Source organism: Humulus lupulus, chromosome 3 (genome assembly GCF_963169125.1).
Source record: "Humulus lupulus chromosome 3, drHumLupu1.1, whole genome shotgun sequence".
NCBI lineage: Eukaryota > Viridiplantae > Streptophyta > Magnoliopsida > Rosales > Cannabaceae > Humulus > Humulus lupulus.
Genome location: NC_084795.1, coordinates 258,824,512 through 258,838,207, shown reverse-complemented (window position 1 = coordinate 258,838,207; position 13,696 = coordinate 258,824,512). Strand labels below are relative to the sequence as shown.

The following is a 13,696-nucleotide window of genomic DNA, read 5'->3' as shown; positions in this document are numbered from 1 at the left end:
TCAAGGAGTCCTTCAACATGGATACGTTAAGATCTCCCTTTCCTTTGCCTTCCAGGGGCGCCATAGGAGGCGTGGTCCTTTTACCCACCCTCTTTTTGTTGAGTTCCTCTCATAAATCTAAGGGTGTTTTCCTTGAGGTGACTTCGACGTCGTTACGAGGGCCAGCGTTGGTCTTTGGCTCTTGCCTCTAAGGCTACCTCGGTGGTCCGGGACATTCATGCTGCTTCATCCGAGGGGTGTTGCTGGTGGAGAGTCAAGTCCTTCCATCGTCTACTAAGACGGTGGTTTCTGCCCCCTCTTGACCTTCCTCTTTTCGCTTAGGGAGAGTTATGCTTTATTTCCCTTGCAACAGGCCATTTAGCACATCCTGCATGTTCTCTAAGGTGGTTTCTAGCCTTTGGTTCTTACGGTGCAATTCACGTTTCTCCTCTTCGTAAAATTGAGATCTAGAACTCGAGCTCACGGAATGGATTCGGGGATGCTTGTCTAGTCTGCGCGTCGACAGGCCCGGATCCTGCCAATTGGAGTTCGGCACCTGCGACGGCCTTGGAGGTAGGAACTCACCGGCATCCCTGGCTGGGGTAGCCGTTGGCCTTGGACGATCCTCCTCAGGTGGGACTGCGGGGGATGAGGCTTCCCTTTCATCTCCGTGAACCTCTGGCTCCTTTGGGGCCTCCACATTTGTGGGTGGAGGAGGATCCTTCATAGAGGCTTTCAGCTGATCTCCGTCAAGGTGGACCTCCACTTCTTGTGGCTCTCTCAGTTGTTTAGAACGTCGTGGCATTTCTCTATTTTAAAAATCAACGGAATAACAGTAGCTTGACACTTATCCTTCCCACAGACAGCGCCAAACTGTTGACGGTGAGAACTCGTCAATGAAGTAAAGTTAGAAAAATCAAAGTCTATTGCTTATCAATGAAGAACTTCAACTATATAATCAGAAACTTCGAAACTTAGAAAATAATTGCAGAAGAAAAATGGGAAAAGAACTTGTATTTCTCTTTTGTGTCCAGCTACAGTGTTTTTTCCAACCCCCTTCCATGTGGAAGTGGGGTTCCCTTTATAGTGGGCTCTAATGACCCCTGATACATTGTGGTCCAGGGTACCGGATGGTACACAAGTACATTGTCAGGAGAGTGGTCTCAAGGGTAGTGGTTCTGGCTCCAGTACAGGGTCAAGTTCCGTGGGGATGTCTCCGCAACTTATTTAGTACGAGTGTCAGAGGAGTGGCACCAAGCATAGTGGCGCTGGTGGTAGTGTCGACTCTGACATCTGGTTAGAAGCATATAGGCCATGCCCCCTCTCCTAGTACTCCCACTACTTGTCTGGCGTGTCCCCTCTCTTAAAGATTGTACCCCGTACAAGATTGTACGGGTACGATCTCTTCAAATTATACTTGGATTTTTACCTCTGAATGTTGAGGTTACCGTAGGTCTTCATAGGAGACACCATCTTGAGGTGCAAGGCGCAAGACCACCTGAGCAGGCATGGGAGCGTGAGATGCTGGCCTAGACGAGGCACCAGGCCACCTAGGTAGGCACGAGCGCGCGAGACGCTGGCCTGGGCGAAGCGCGAGGCCACCTGGGCAGGCATGGGTGCATGAGACGTTGGACTGGGCGAGGCGCGAGGCCACCTGAGCAGGCACGGGGTGCGCGAGGTGCTTGCCATGGGCGAGCGGGAGGCGTTGGCCTAGGTTAGGCCACTTGAGCAAGCACAGGGCGCACGAGGTGCTTGCCCTAGGCGAGTGCGAGGCCACCTGGGCAGGCACAGGTGTGCGAAACGTTGGCCAGGGCGAGGCACAAGGCCACCTGACCAGGCACAGGGCGCGCGAGGTGCGAGGCCACCTTGGCAGGCATGGGCGCGCGAGACGTTGTCCTGGGCGAGGCGTGAGGCCACCTGAGCAGGCACGGGGCATGTGAGGTGCTGGCCCTTGCGAGGCGCGAGGCCACCTAGGCAGACATGGGCACGAGAGACGTTGGCCTGGGCGAGGCGCGTGACCACCTGGGAAGGCACGGGCGCATGAGGTGCTGGCCCTCGCAAGGCATGAGGCCACCTGGGCAGGCATGGGCGTGCGAGACGTTGGCCTGGGCGAGGTGTGCCCAGCTGCGTGAGGCCCTTTCCGTGGTAGATGCCCAAATGCGCAAAGGTAGTCGTGAGATGTTCGAGGTTGTTGGATACGCGAGGCGTGGCGAGGCCATCTCTCACGTGGCCTCTAGGGATGTGGCTACCTACGCAAGATGCTTGCCTTCTTGCACCGTGGACCTAGGTGCGCGTGGCGAGGGCATATCGGTCTCGCGGAGGCGTGGAGGTGACGATGCTACAGAGGTGTAAGAGGACCTTGCATGGCACACCTATTGGGCTCGTGAGGCACGGGACGGGGGTCCTGTGTGGCACACCTGCTGGGGCTTCATTCGGCAAGGTTTATCAATACACACCTAGGGGCATAGGCACAGGTATGTACTTGAGCATTTATCGGACCTTAACACGTGCCTTGGACCTTTTACAAGCGTGGAGTTTTGAGCATCCATATCTATCCAGGGCATTATAACTTGGTATTTGAGCGATCTAGGTTTAACAGTTTCTGCAGGCTGGCTGGGCATGTACACTCGTCGCTAAAGACAATCTTCACTTAGGGTTTGGTAACCATATATGTGATTACATGTTTGATTATTTAAATGAAATATAAATGTCTTATCTGCATGTTTATTAGGAAGCATGAAATATACTGGTAGAGTTTGGCCCTTGACTGCTATGTGTACATGATAAGGCATGCTTTTAGCATTGCTACTGTATGTGATAATTGTTAATATACATGTTTGCATTGTAATTGTATCCTGTTGCTAGAGTATTGGCATTAAATCTTGGGGGTGATTTCAAACCTGTTATCATTGCCTGATCATCCGAGTCGTTGATTGCAGATAAACTTGGAGAGTTATGCCTCTAAGGTGATAAATTTCACTAGAAGACATCAGGATCGAGGCTATAGATGATGATTAGGACCATAAACCTCCGCCAGTCCCTGAGAACTGGCAGCAGTTGCTTGCTAACATGCAAGCTATACTTCAGAGTCAAGATAAAGATATTCATCTTCTGAGACAACAAGCTCCACCAGGGAACACTACACCAGACTTTCCACCTATTGTGGCACTGTAGTACAGCCGCCTCCGATTGGAAATGGGTGGGAATCGTTGTATGAGAGGTTTAGGAAGAGCATCCTCCAGTCTTCGAGGGAGGACCAGATCCACTTAAGGATGAACAGTGGATGAGTCTGATCACCTCTATCCTGAACTTCATGAGGGTGGAAGGTAATGATATGGTAGCTTTCGCCACTTACATGTTTCGAGAAGATGCCCGCATTTGGTGGGAGGTGGCATCCCAGACTCGAGATGCTTCTACAATGAGTTGGGATGAGTTCAGGGATTCGTTCAACCAGAAATACTAAAGCATTGTCGTCAGGGCAGCAAAGGTGAATGAGTTCACCAGTCTGGTACAGGGCAGCATGACAGTTACTGAGTATGCCCTGAAATTGGCAAACTAGCAAAGTTTGCACCTGATCTAGTGCCTATAGATGCAGCCAGGCAAAACAGGTTTGCTCGGGGGATGAATGCTATGATAGCCAGAGATGTGTGGATCACATCAGTACCTGGGGAGACTACTTATGCCCAGGTGGTTGAGAAGGCCCTCACAGCTGAGTGATCGCGAAAATATATATATACGCAAGTGCATGTAATCTATTAAAGTAATATATGATAAGTAGAGTATCGTTCCCACGAAGACTGTTTTCCAATTACCAACAATTGTTCATTTAATTTCTATTTGGCAACTAAAATTTTGATTTTTGAATTTAATTTTAAAATTGAAAATGACATTTAACAAAAACAACTTTTCATTCTACTAATTTTATTAATCAATTCTAGATTTCTTTCTTCCTATTATAATAGTAGGTTAACCTAAATCAATTCCTATTATTTTTCAAGATATAAGATCTCAACCTATATGCATGTTTTCTACATCTTTGGGATAAACTTAAACATATAGAAGGCATTAAGCATGGAAACCTAATTACTACACAAGTCACACAGGTACTTTCGTCCAATATGCAACCTATGTCTATATAATGATAGCATATTCAGTTCTCATCTTTCGAATTTTGAATCAAAATCATAAAATCAAGTAAATATTGATCAAGTATTTACTAGCATTAAGCACACATTATATAGACTAGAATAGAGAAGAAATATCAATAGAACATCATAATGAATTTAGATAGAAATCCAAGTGACTACATTAAATCCTAGATAAAAATTGTTTAGTTCATATCAGACATGACTAAAACAAAGTAATAATTCAAAAACATAAGATTCATAAACTTAAAGAAGAAAGAAAAATATAAAACTGCAGAATAACTAGCCTAAGAATCACAATTAGTCTCTAAAAAGATAATTAAAAACTGACCTAATGACTTAATTAAACCCAAAATACAAATTTATAGTTAAAAAATAACAAAGGCTGTGTTTTTTTCCTATGCAGGCCGCAACTTGGCCTTCTCTAGGTCACTGCCCATGTCTGATTTTTAGCCATTTTGCTACGTTTATAGTCTTCAAGCGTCGCGACTCATGCAGACTCAAGTCGCCGCCCGTGTCCACTTTTCCCCTTTCATGAGCCTCTAATTTCCTCTTGAGTCGCAACTTGCAAGTCCAAGTCGCGACACTAATTGCCTCCAGCAACCATGCGTCTCTAACTTCACCTTGAATCAACTTATAAGCCCAAGTCGCGGATCTAATTCTATTTTTTCTCAAATTGCTTCTTTCAACCCGTTTCTTCATCCAAAACTGACTTTTTATCGCCCTTAGTGTTAGTTTGAGTCCAACAACCGTCAAAAGCATCATTTTCCCACCATTTTTACTTCTTTTTACATTTTTCTCATGATTCACCGCACCAACCTAAAACAAAGACAAACAAAAGCGTAATCTTGCAAAACACAAATAAAAACTCAAGATTACCACAAAAACGCATTCTAAAATGACCTTAAAACGAAGTTATCAAACTCCCCCAAACATACTGTTTGTTCGCCCTCGAACAAAGGACTCAAACAAACCTAGACTCGAACAACATGGATTATACCAACAACAAAAATTATGCCTAAAAAACATGAATGTTAATCATATAATTCTCAGAAAATTACTCAACAGTTTATTCAATCTAGAATTTTGATCAAAACACTCCATTAACACACCTTAGTCTACTAACATTTTGGATTATCAACTCATGATCATTAAATAAACATATTCGAAATCAATTATGCTCACCAAATTTATTTCCAATCGATCCATTCAAACCATGTAATTCCATAAGCTCACTTACTTGCAATTCTTCACTAATATAAATCATGATATCCATAAGAATCAATATGGTTTTTATAGGCTTGTAACGATGGCTTAGGTAAAGGTAGTTGACAAAGTAATTTTTAAGCTCACTTTACTATAAGAACATGACCAAAACTCACCAATTTTACTTCCATAATAATACAATCCCATAATCCCCTTTCTTGTTTTTTTTTTCTTTAGATATATATATTTCAATAATAACTACACTCCCCCAAACATGATTTTTTTCTATATATTCATATTGGGAGTGTATTGGAAAATATATATTTTTCAATACATATACTCTCTCTCATTTTTTTCACTTTTTATTTTCTAAACCCACTCAAATCACAATTAAACCCCATTACACATCAATCCCCAAAAAATTTCTCAATCATATGCTCATAGTATATCAAGGACGGATATATAACAAAGTTTCAAGTATTAGACTTAAATGATGGTTTAGAACAAAAACATACAAGATTAGGCTCAAAAGGGGTAAGCAAAGGATTAAATAACTTAAGGTTGGCAAGAAAACGTCAAACGATCCAAATGATAGCCTAAATCATATTCATAAGCATACATGATATATTATTTCGCCTCACCTCAAATAACAAGTAAGCAAGTTCTAGAATTATAGAAAATAATTTCCACTTTCAATTCATCATTCCACCAACCAATTTCAACAAGCATAATCAATATCCAAAAACATAAATTTAACATCATGACAAGATATTCAACAAATGTTATCTAAACTAAAATGAACTAACGGGGTGTTCAATCATGCACATAGATTTTTTTCAGATTTCATTTTCTTTGAATTATACTCATAACATTCATTTTATTCTAATCGACATTTGTTGTCAATCATTATTCGTGTTGAAACTAAACACACGAAAAAAAAAACTCTAAACACTAAAAAAATTAACAAATCAACACAAAACAAAACTAATAGAAAAAATAAGCTCCCTCCCCCAAACATAAACTAAACGTTGTCCCCAATGTTTAAAAATAAGTAAAGAAAGAAAACATACCTTGTGCGAATCACGTATAAAATGGTGGTGGATTTGGAAAAGGATGCCATGGCAGTGGGTGAGGAAAGTATTGGCAGTCCGCCTCTTGTTTTGACAATCGGTAGACCAGCTCATTCTGTCTATCCACTTGAGCTCTAAAAAAATCATGAAGCTCTCCCAAAAAATTATGAGTATGCTGGTTCTGCTGAATGATATAATCTAATCTGGCCAAGTGCAGACCCGGTGGAGCCTCAAGCGCCAGATATTGAGGATATTCTTCTCCGTCCTCCTTCTGAGCTGCCCTAGATCCATCTTGTTGATCATTGGCAGGTATGGGTTCCACAGCCTCCTCTCTTTCCCTTTCAACTCTCACATTCTGGGTAGCGGTACTGGTGGCTCCATGGACGGGCATTGAATTTATTCACTGTAGCACGAGAAATAGGCCCCATAACCTTCCTATAAATATCACTGGGATATTTAGGTGCCTCCCAGACTTCACACAAATTAGTTATAATGGATCCATGTCCCAACTCGACAGTAGTAGTCAATCTACATAAATCCCTGATGCTTTGGCGAATAACTCGGCCAATATCAATAGAGAGTCCCTTCATAATTTCATACACCAAAAGACACATATCAGTCCTCACTTCAGAGAAGTGGATGTTGGGCATAAACCGTGCCTTAACAAAAAGAGTCCAGACCTTGGCCACACAATTAATTTGGTATCTCCTTAAATGTTTCGGCTCCTCATTCTGCATAACAAAATAAGCACCAGGAATTCCTAAAGTCTCAGCCACCTCAGTCCAATCAACCTCACTATGATACGCCAATTGATAATACTCATCTTCTGTTGGAGACCACTTAGGTAATCTAAATAGTGCACCAATATGATCAATGGCGCACTAAACCGAAACTCCTCTAACAAACACCTTTTTATTAGCAACCCCGGGAAAGTTGGCGTAAAACTCATAAACCAGTGAACAATTGGCCTTCGGCATCTTATCATCTACAAAAAGTTGCCAACCACATCATAGAATATCATCCCTAATAATATTATAAGATTCGTTAGGGTACGGTTCTTCTTTAATTTCCACCCCATGCTCTTGAATGACTAGACGCTGGGATAGCCTTTGGTAATGATCATGGGCATGCTTGTTAATGAATCACGTGGGATCATACTCTAAAATTGGTTGAGGTGTTGGCAGGATTGGCTGGGTTTGTGGTGGTTGGGAGCGGGATGATGAAGGGTGACTAGTGTTCTTAAAAGAGGCAGCCCTAGTTGGTTGTTTCCTTGGTCCCATACTCACACAATTGATCAAAAATGGCACACAAAAATTTTGGCAGCACTTCCCCTAAATTTCTATAATTTCCTCACTAAATACTCCCAAAAAATTTCACCCAGAGACACTAAATATAATCAAACATTCCAACAGTTCAATGTGATTCCTTAGTAAAAATTACTTCAATGGAAACTTTAATCAGAGAAAACTTACAAGCCTTGAAATCTGAAAAATCTGCCCAATCTTGAATTTTCCTTGCAAGCTTCAATTAGCACCCATAGAAACACAAATTAGGGTTAGGGCAAAAGAAATGAAGAAAAAATGAATTAGCAATTAGAAATATTGTTGAAGAGTATTTGAAATAAGATGAGAAATGGAAGAAATGTAGAAATTTTTCACAAGAAAATCTTATTTATGAAAAATGAGGGATATGCTTAGAAAAAATGATTTTTAACCCATTTCCCTTCTGTCTGACACATGTGCGCCATGACCCAACTTCTTCAAGTCATAGCCCGCATCAAAATTCTCCAGCAGTCTCGTTTCCCGGCGACGCAACTTGGCTTCTTCAAGTCGCGACCCGCCCCTAATTTTAAAATCTCGTTGCTCTCTTATTTGGCCAAGGATCGCGATTTGTAAGCCCAAGTCGCGACCCGCCCCTCATTCAAATTATAATTTCTCTCTGACTTGTTTAATGTCGTGACTTGCTAATTCAAGTTGCGAATTTTCCTAGAAACTAATTGAAAAATAACTTTTTTCACCATTTTCACAATTTTTTTACGGACTTTATACTAAAAATAAATAAACTTTACAAATCCAAAATAAAATTAAATAAATTTTCCACTAATTAAAAATAAAAACTAAAACTAAAATAAAATATAGGAATGCCTCCTGTAGCGATGTCGTTAATGTCATTTAGCCGGACACTGACTACCCCATTTAAATGGGTTCCAAAACCATCACTGATTTGCACTTTTCTACTAGTCCTTCCAAATAATTCTTTAACCTCTAACCATTTACTTTAAAATGTCATGTTTTCTTGCTATGAATCTGAACCACTCCATAAGGTAATGAGACCACAACTGTGAAGGGTCCCAACCATCTAGACTTTAGTTTTCCCGAAAAAAAATTCAATATAGAATTAAATAACAGAACTTTATCTACCAGTTGGAAATCCTTTCTAATGATCATTTTATCATGAAAAGCCTTAGAATTTTCTTTATAAATCTTTGCATTTTCATAAGCTACATTTCTAAATTCATCGAGCTCATTCAACTCTAAAAGCCTATTTTGCCCTGCCATAAATAAATCAACATTCAACTTTTTCACAACCTAATAAGCTCAATTCTCAAGTTCAAATGGTGAATGACATACCTTCCCGAACACCAACTGATATTGTGAAATACCAATCAGATTCTTAAAGGCTGTACGATATGCCCATAGTGAATTATTAAGCTTTTTCGACCAATCTTTCCTTTATGTGTTTACTATTTTCTCTAAAATACTTTTAATTTTGCGGTTTGACACTTCAACTTGACCATTAGCAAGTGGATGATAAAATAGAGCCTTTCTGTGATGAACTCCATAATGAGCACACAGATTTGCAAATGATATATTACAGAAATGACTGCCTCCGTCACTAATAATGGCTCTTGGAGTACCAAACCAAGTAAAAATATTCTTATGAAGAAATTTAAGTACCTCCTTACCATCACAATTAGGAGTTGTTGTAGCTTCTACCCATTTAGAAACATAATCTACTACCAGCAAAATGTACTTATTATTATAAGATAATGGGAAAGGTCCCATGAAATCTATTCCCCACACATCAAACAGCTCAACCTCCGTAATTCCAGTCATTGGCATTTGATCGCTTCTGGATATATTACCGATCCTTTGGCAAGGATCACAACTCTTAACAAATGCATTAGCATCTTTAAATAACATAGGCCAATAAAACCCACATTGCAAAACTTTTGCTGCTGTCCTTGTTCCCCCAAAGTGATCACCACAATGTAAGCATGGCAATTAGTAAGTATGGAAATCATTTCCTCTTCTGGGACACATCTTCTATTCACTTGATCAGCACAATGAGAAAAAGAATGGGTTCATCCTAATAATAATGCTTCACTTCCGAGTAGTACTTTTTTAGTTGATGCCTTGACATGTCTGAAGGCACAACTTTAGCTACCAAATAGTTAACATAATCTGCAAACCATTGTATCTCTCTTCACATTCAATTGAAAATAATTTTTCATCCGGAAAATTTTCATCAATTGGCTCCTCTTTCGCACTATGCTCTTCTTCTTTTTCCAATCTAGATAAATGATTAGCAACTAGATTTTCTGTCCCGTTCATATCATGAATTTCCATATCAAACTCTTTTAATAATAAAACCCAACGAATCAAGCGAGGTTTAACATCCTTTTTAGTCATAAGGTACTTAAGAGCTTAATGATCTGTGTAAACTATCACCTTATTACCAATTAAATATGGCCTAAACTTGTGAAATGCAAAGACTATTGCAAGTAATTCCTTCTCAGTAGATGCATAATTTAATTGAGCATCATTCAAGGTTTGACTAGCATAATAAATTGTTCAAAATACCTTGTCAACTCGCTGTCCATGAACCGCTCCTACTACATAATCACTAGCATCACACATTAATTCAAAAGGAATTTCCCAATTTGGTGATACAACAATTGGAGTTGTTACTAATTTTTCCTTCACTGTGTTAAACGCTTTTAAACAATCAGAATCAAAATCGAATATCACACCATTCATAAGTAAGGTCGATAAGGGCTTCGAAATTTTTGAAAAATCCTTTATGAACCTCCTATAAAATCTAGCATGGCCCAAGAAGCTTCAAAACCCTTTAACAGACACTAGAGGAGGTAAATTTTCTATTGTTTGTATCTTGACCCTGTCTACCTCAATTCCATGACATGAAATTTTGTGGCCCAAGACTATTCCTTCTGTCACCATAAAGTGACATTTCTCCCAGTTTAATATTAAGTTTGCCTCCTCACATCTTTTCAAAACCTTTTAAATTAAGTAAACATCCATCAAAAGAGGGTCCAAAGACTAAATAGTCATCCATTAAAATCTCCACCATGTCCAAAAAGATTGACATCATACATCTTTGAAAGGTGGCAGGAGCATTACATAACCCAAATGGTATCCTCCTAAAGGCAAATGTTCCATAAGGGCATGTGAATGTAGTCTTTACTTGATCCTCCAGTGCTATAGGAATTTGATAGTATCCTGAATATCCATCCAAGAAACAGTAATAAGGATGGCCTGCCAATCTGTCTAGCATCTGATCAAAAGAAGGTAAAGGAAAATGGTCTTTCCTGGTGGCCTTATGTAGCTTACAGTAATCAATACAAATTCTTCCACCCCATCACTGTACGATTTGAAATAATTTCATTATTATTTTTAACCACCATCATGCCACCTTTCTTTGGAACTACCTGGACAGGACTAACCCAAGCAGTGTCAGATATTGGGTAAGTTACCCCTACATCGAACCATTTAAGAATTTATTTCCTTACCACTTCTTTCATTGAAGGATTGAGCCTCCTTTGAGCATTAATACTAGGCTTACTATCCTCATCCATTAATATATGGTGCATCACTGTTGAAGGACTAATACCCTTATTATCTGCCGAAGTCCATCCAATTGTTAATTTGTGAGCCCTTAATACCCTAAGAAGCTTCTCTTCTTTAGTCACAAACAAAGAAGCTGAAATAATAACTGGGAGAGTGTCATCCTTACCCAAGTAAGCGTACTTAAGATGATCAAGTAAGGTTTTTAACTCAAGAGCTGGTGGCTTCGCAATAGATGGAAGAGGTCTCTCAGGCACTTGTCCTAATTCCTCATATTTCTTTTTATATATTTTCCCTGATGAATTCAACCACTTAACATACTCACTGGCTTCGGTACCAGCATATTCTTCAGGACATGCAATCAAACTCAACTCCAGTGGATCCTTAATAGACAGGACCCCTTTACTTGGCTCCTCCAAAACACTAACACAAAAACAACTATCAGTGGCTGAAGGATATTTCAAACCTTTGAAAACATTATAGAAAACCTCATCACCTTGTACTCTAAACCTTAAGTCTCCCTTCTGAATGTTTATCAACACTTGCCCCGTGCCCAAAAATGGTCGTTCCAATATAATGGCACGTCCTCATCTTCCTCCATATCTAATACAATGAAATCCACTAGGTAAATGAACTTATCTACCTTTAATAAAACATCCTCTATAATACCTTTGGGGTGTGTTAATGAGCGATCAACTAGTTGAAGAGTAACAGTAGTGGGTCTAGCTTCCCCCAAACCATGCCTTTTAAATACAGACAGCGTCATTAAATTTATGCTTTCACCCAAATCACATAAAGCTCTCTCACAATGAAAGTTCCCAATGGTGCAAGGTTTAATAAAGCTGCCCAGATTTCGTAACTTTTGAGGAAGCTTCTTTAGAATAATTGGACTGTACTCTTCAGTTAATGCAACGGTTTCATAATCCTCTAATTTTCTTTTATTAGACTATATCTCTTTCATAAACTTCACATAACTGGGCATTTGTTCTAGAGCCTTTACAAAAGGAATGTTAATGTGAATTTTCTTTAATACTTCAAGAAATTTGGAAAATTGTTTGTCAAGATTATCCTTTCGAAACCATTGAGCATATGGAATCTTCAGTGTAGGCTCAACGTATTTTTGTTTTTCTGTTTTTGGATGGTCTTCAGTAACCTCCTCTTGTATTGGAATAGCAACTCGTTGATCCTCTTTCTTCTTCCCCTTGTCATCCACTGTAGGTCCATCATACTTAGTCCCACTCCTCAGAGTGACAACGTGACATTGTTCTTTAGGATTTACCTCTGTGGAGCTAGGAAAATTCCCTTGCTGCCTACTAGAAAACATTTGAGCCAATTAACCTATTTGTGTCTCCAAACTTCTTATTGAAGACCTTGTCTATGTCATGAATTGTTTTAATTGGTCTGGCTAAATTGTTGGTGGATTCATTTGAGGATGTGGTGGTGGGTGAGATGGGTGCGGATTTGGATCATAATATGGTCTAGAATGTAATCCATAAGTTGGTTGATAAGGGGGTTATTGAGGTGGGTACTGTGGATATTGTGGTTATAACCGTTGATTATATTTCCAAGACAGATTAGGATGAGTTTTCCAAGGAGGCGTATAGGAATCTGAGTAAGTGTTGGGTGCAGGTCTTGAAAAAGTACCTATAACCTGTGCCTGTTCCAAGGGCATATTTTTCACATCTGTTGAGCAACTAGCTGTGCTTGGGCATTGTTCATAAGAATGAGGTCCTCTACAAATCTCACAACTCACGACATTTTAAACTTACATTACTTGTGCGGCGAGATTAGTTTGCTGCAATTGTTTAGTTAGAGATGCTACTTAAGCGGTCAATAGCGTTATTGGATCAACTTCTAAGACTCCTACTACTTTCTTGTTCTCACACTCAGTAGGCCAGTTATCATTATTCATAGCCATCTCTTCCAATAGCTCATATGTTTCATTAGCACTTTTTCTCATATATGCTCCTCCTGATGTTGCATCTATAATTATCCTTGTATTTCCCCCCAAACCATTGTAAAAATTATGAAGTAGCAGCCACTTGTCTATTCAATGATGTGGGCATTTCCTTTGCAACTCTTTAAATCGTTCCCATGCATCGTATAAAGATTCCCCATCCAGTTGATGGAAGTTATTAATCTCTCCTCTTATTCTAGCTGACTTGGCAGGAGGAAAATATTTACCAAGAAACTTCTGAGCCAAATCTTCCCCAGTAAGTATAAAGTTTGCTTGTAAAGAATTCAACCAACTCTTAGCTCTGTCCCTTAGTGAAAATGGGAATAGTCTCAATCGTACATCATCGTTGCTCACCCCATTCATTTTAAATGTCCCACATAACTTTAAAAAGTTTGTGATATGTAGATTCGGATCCTCATTTGGTAACCCTCAAAACTGTACACAGTTTTGTACCATCTGAATTATTGAGAGTTT

At 39.8% G+C, this 13,696-nt stretch overlaps 1 non-coding gene across 1 annotated transcript; it reads left to right on the top strand.

Moving 5' to 3' along the window:
- The first annotated feature begins 13,313 nt into the window (after positions 1-13,313).
- On the top strand, positions 13,314-13,420 carry LOC133827777 (small nucleolar RNA R71). Its single transcript, XR_009890428.1, has one exon. It is a non-coding gene; the product is annotated as a small nucleolar RNA R71 (small nucleolar RNA).
- The last annotated feature ends 276 nt before the right edge of the window (positions 13,421-13,696 follow it).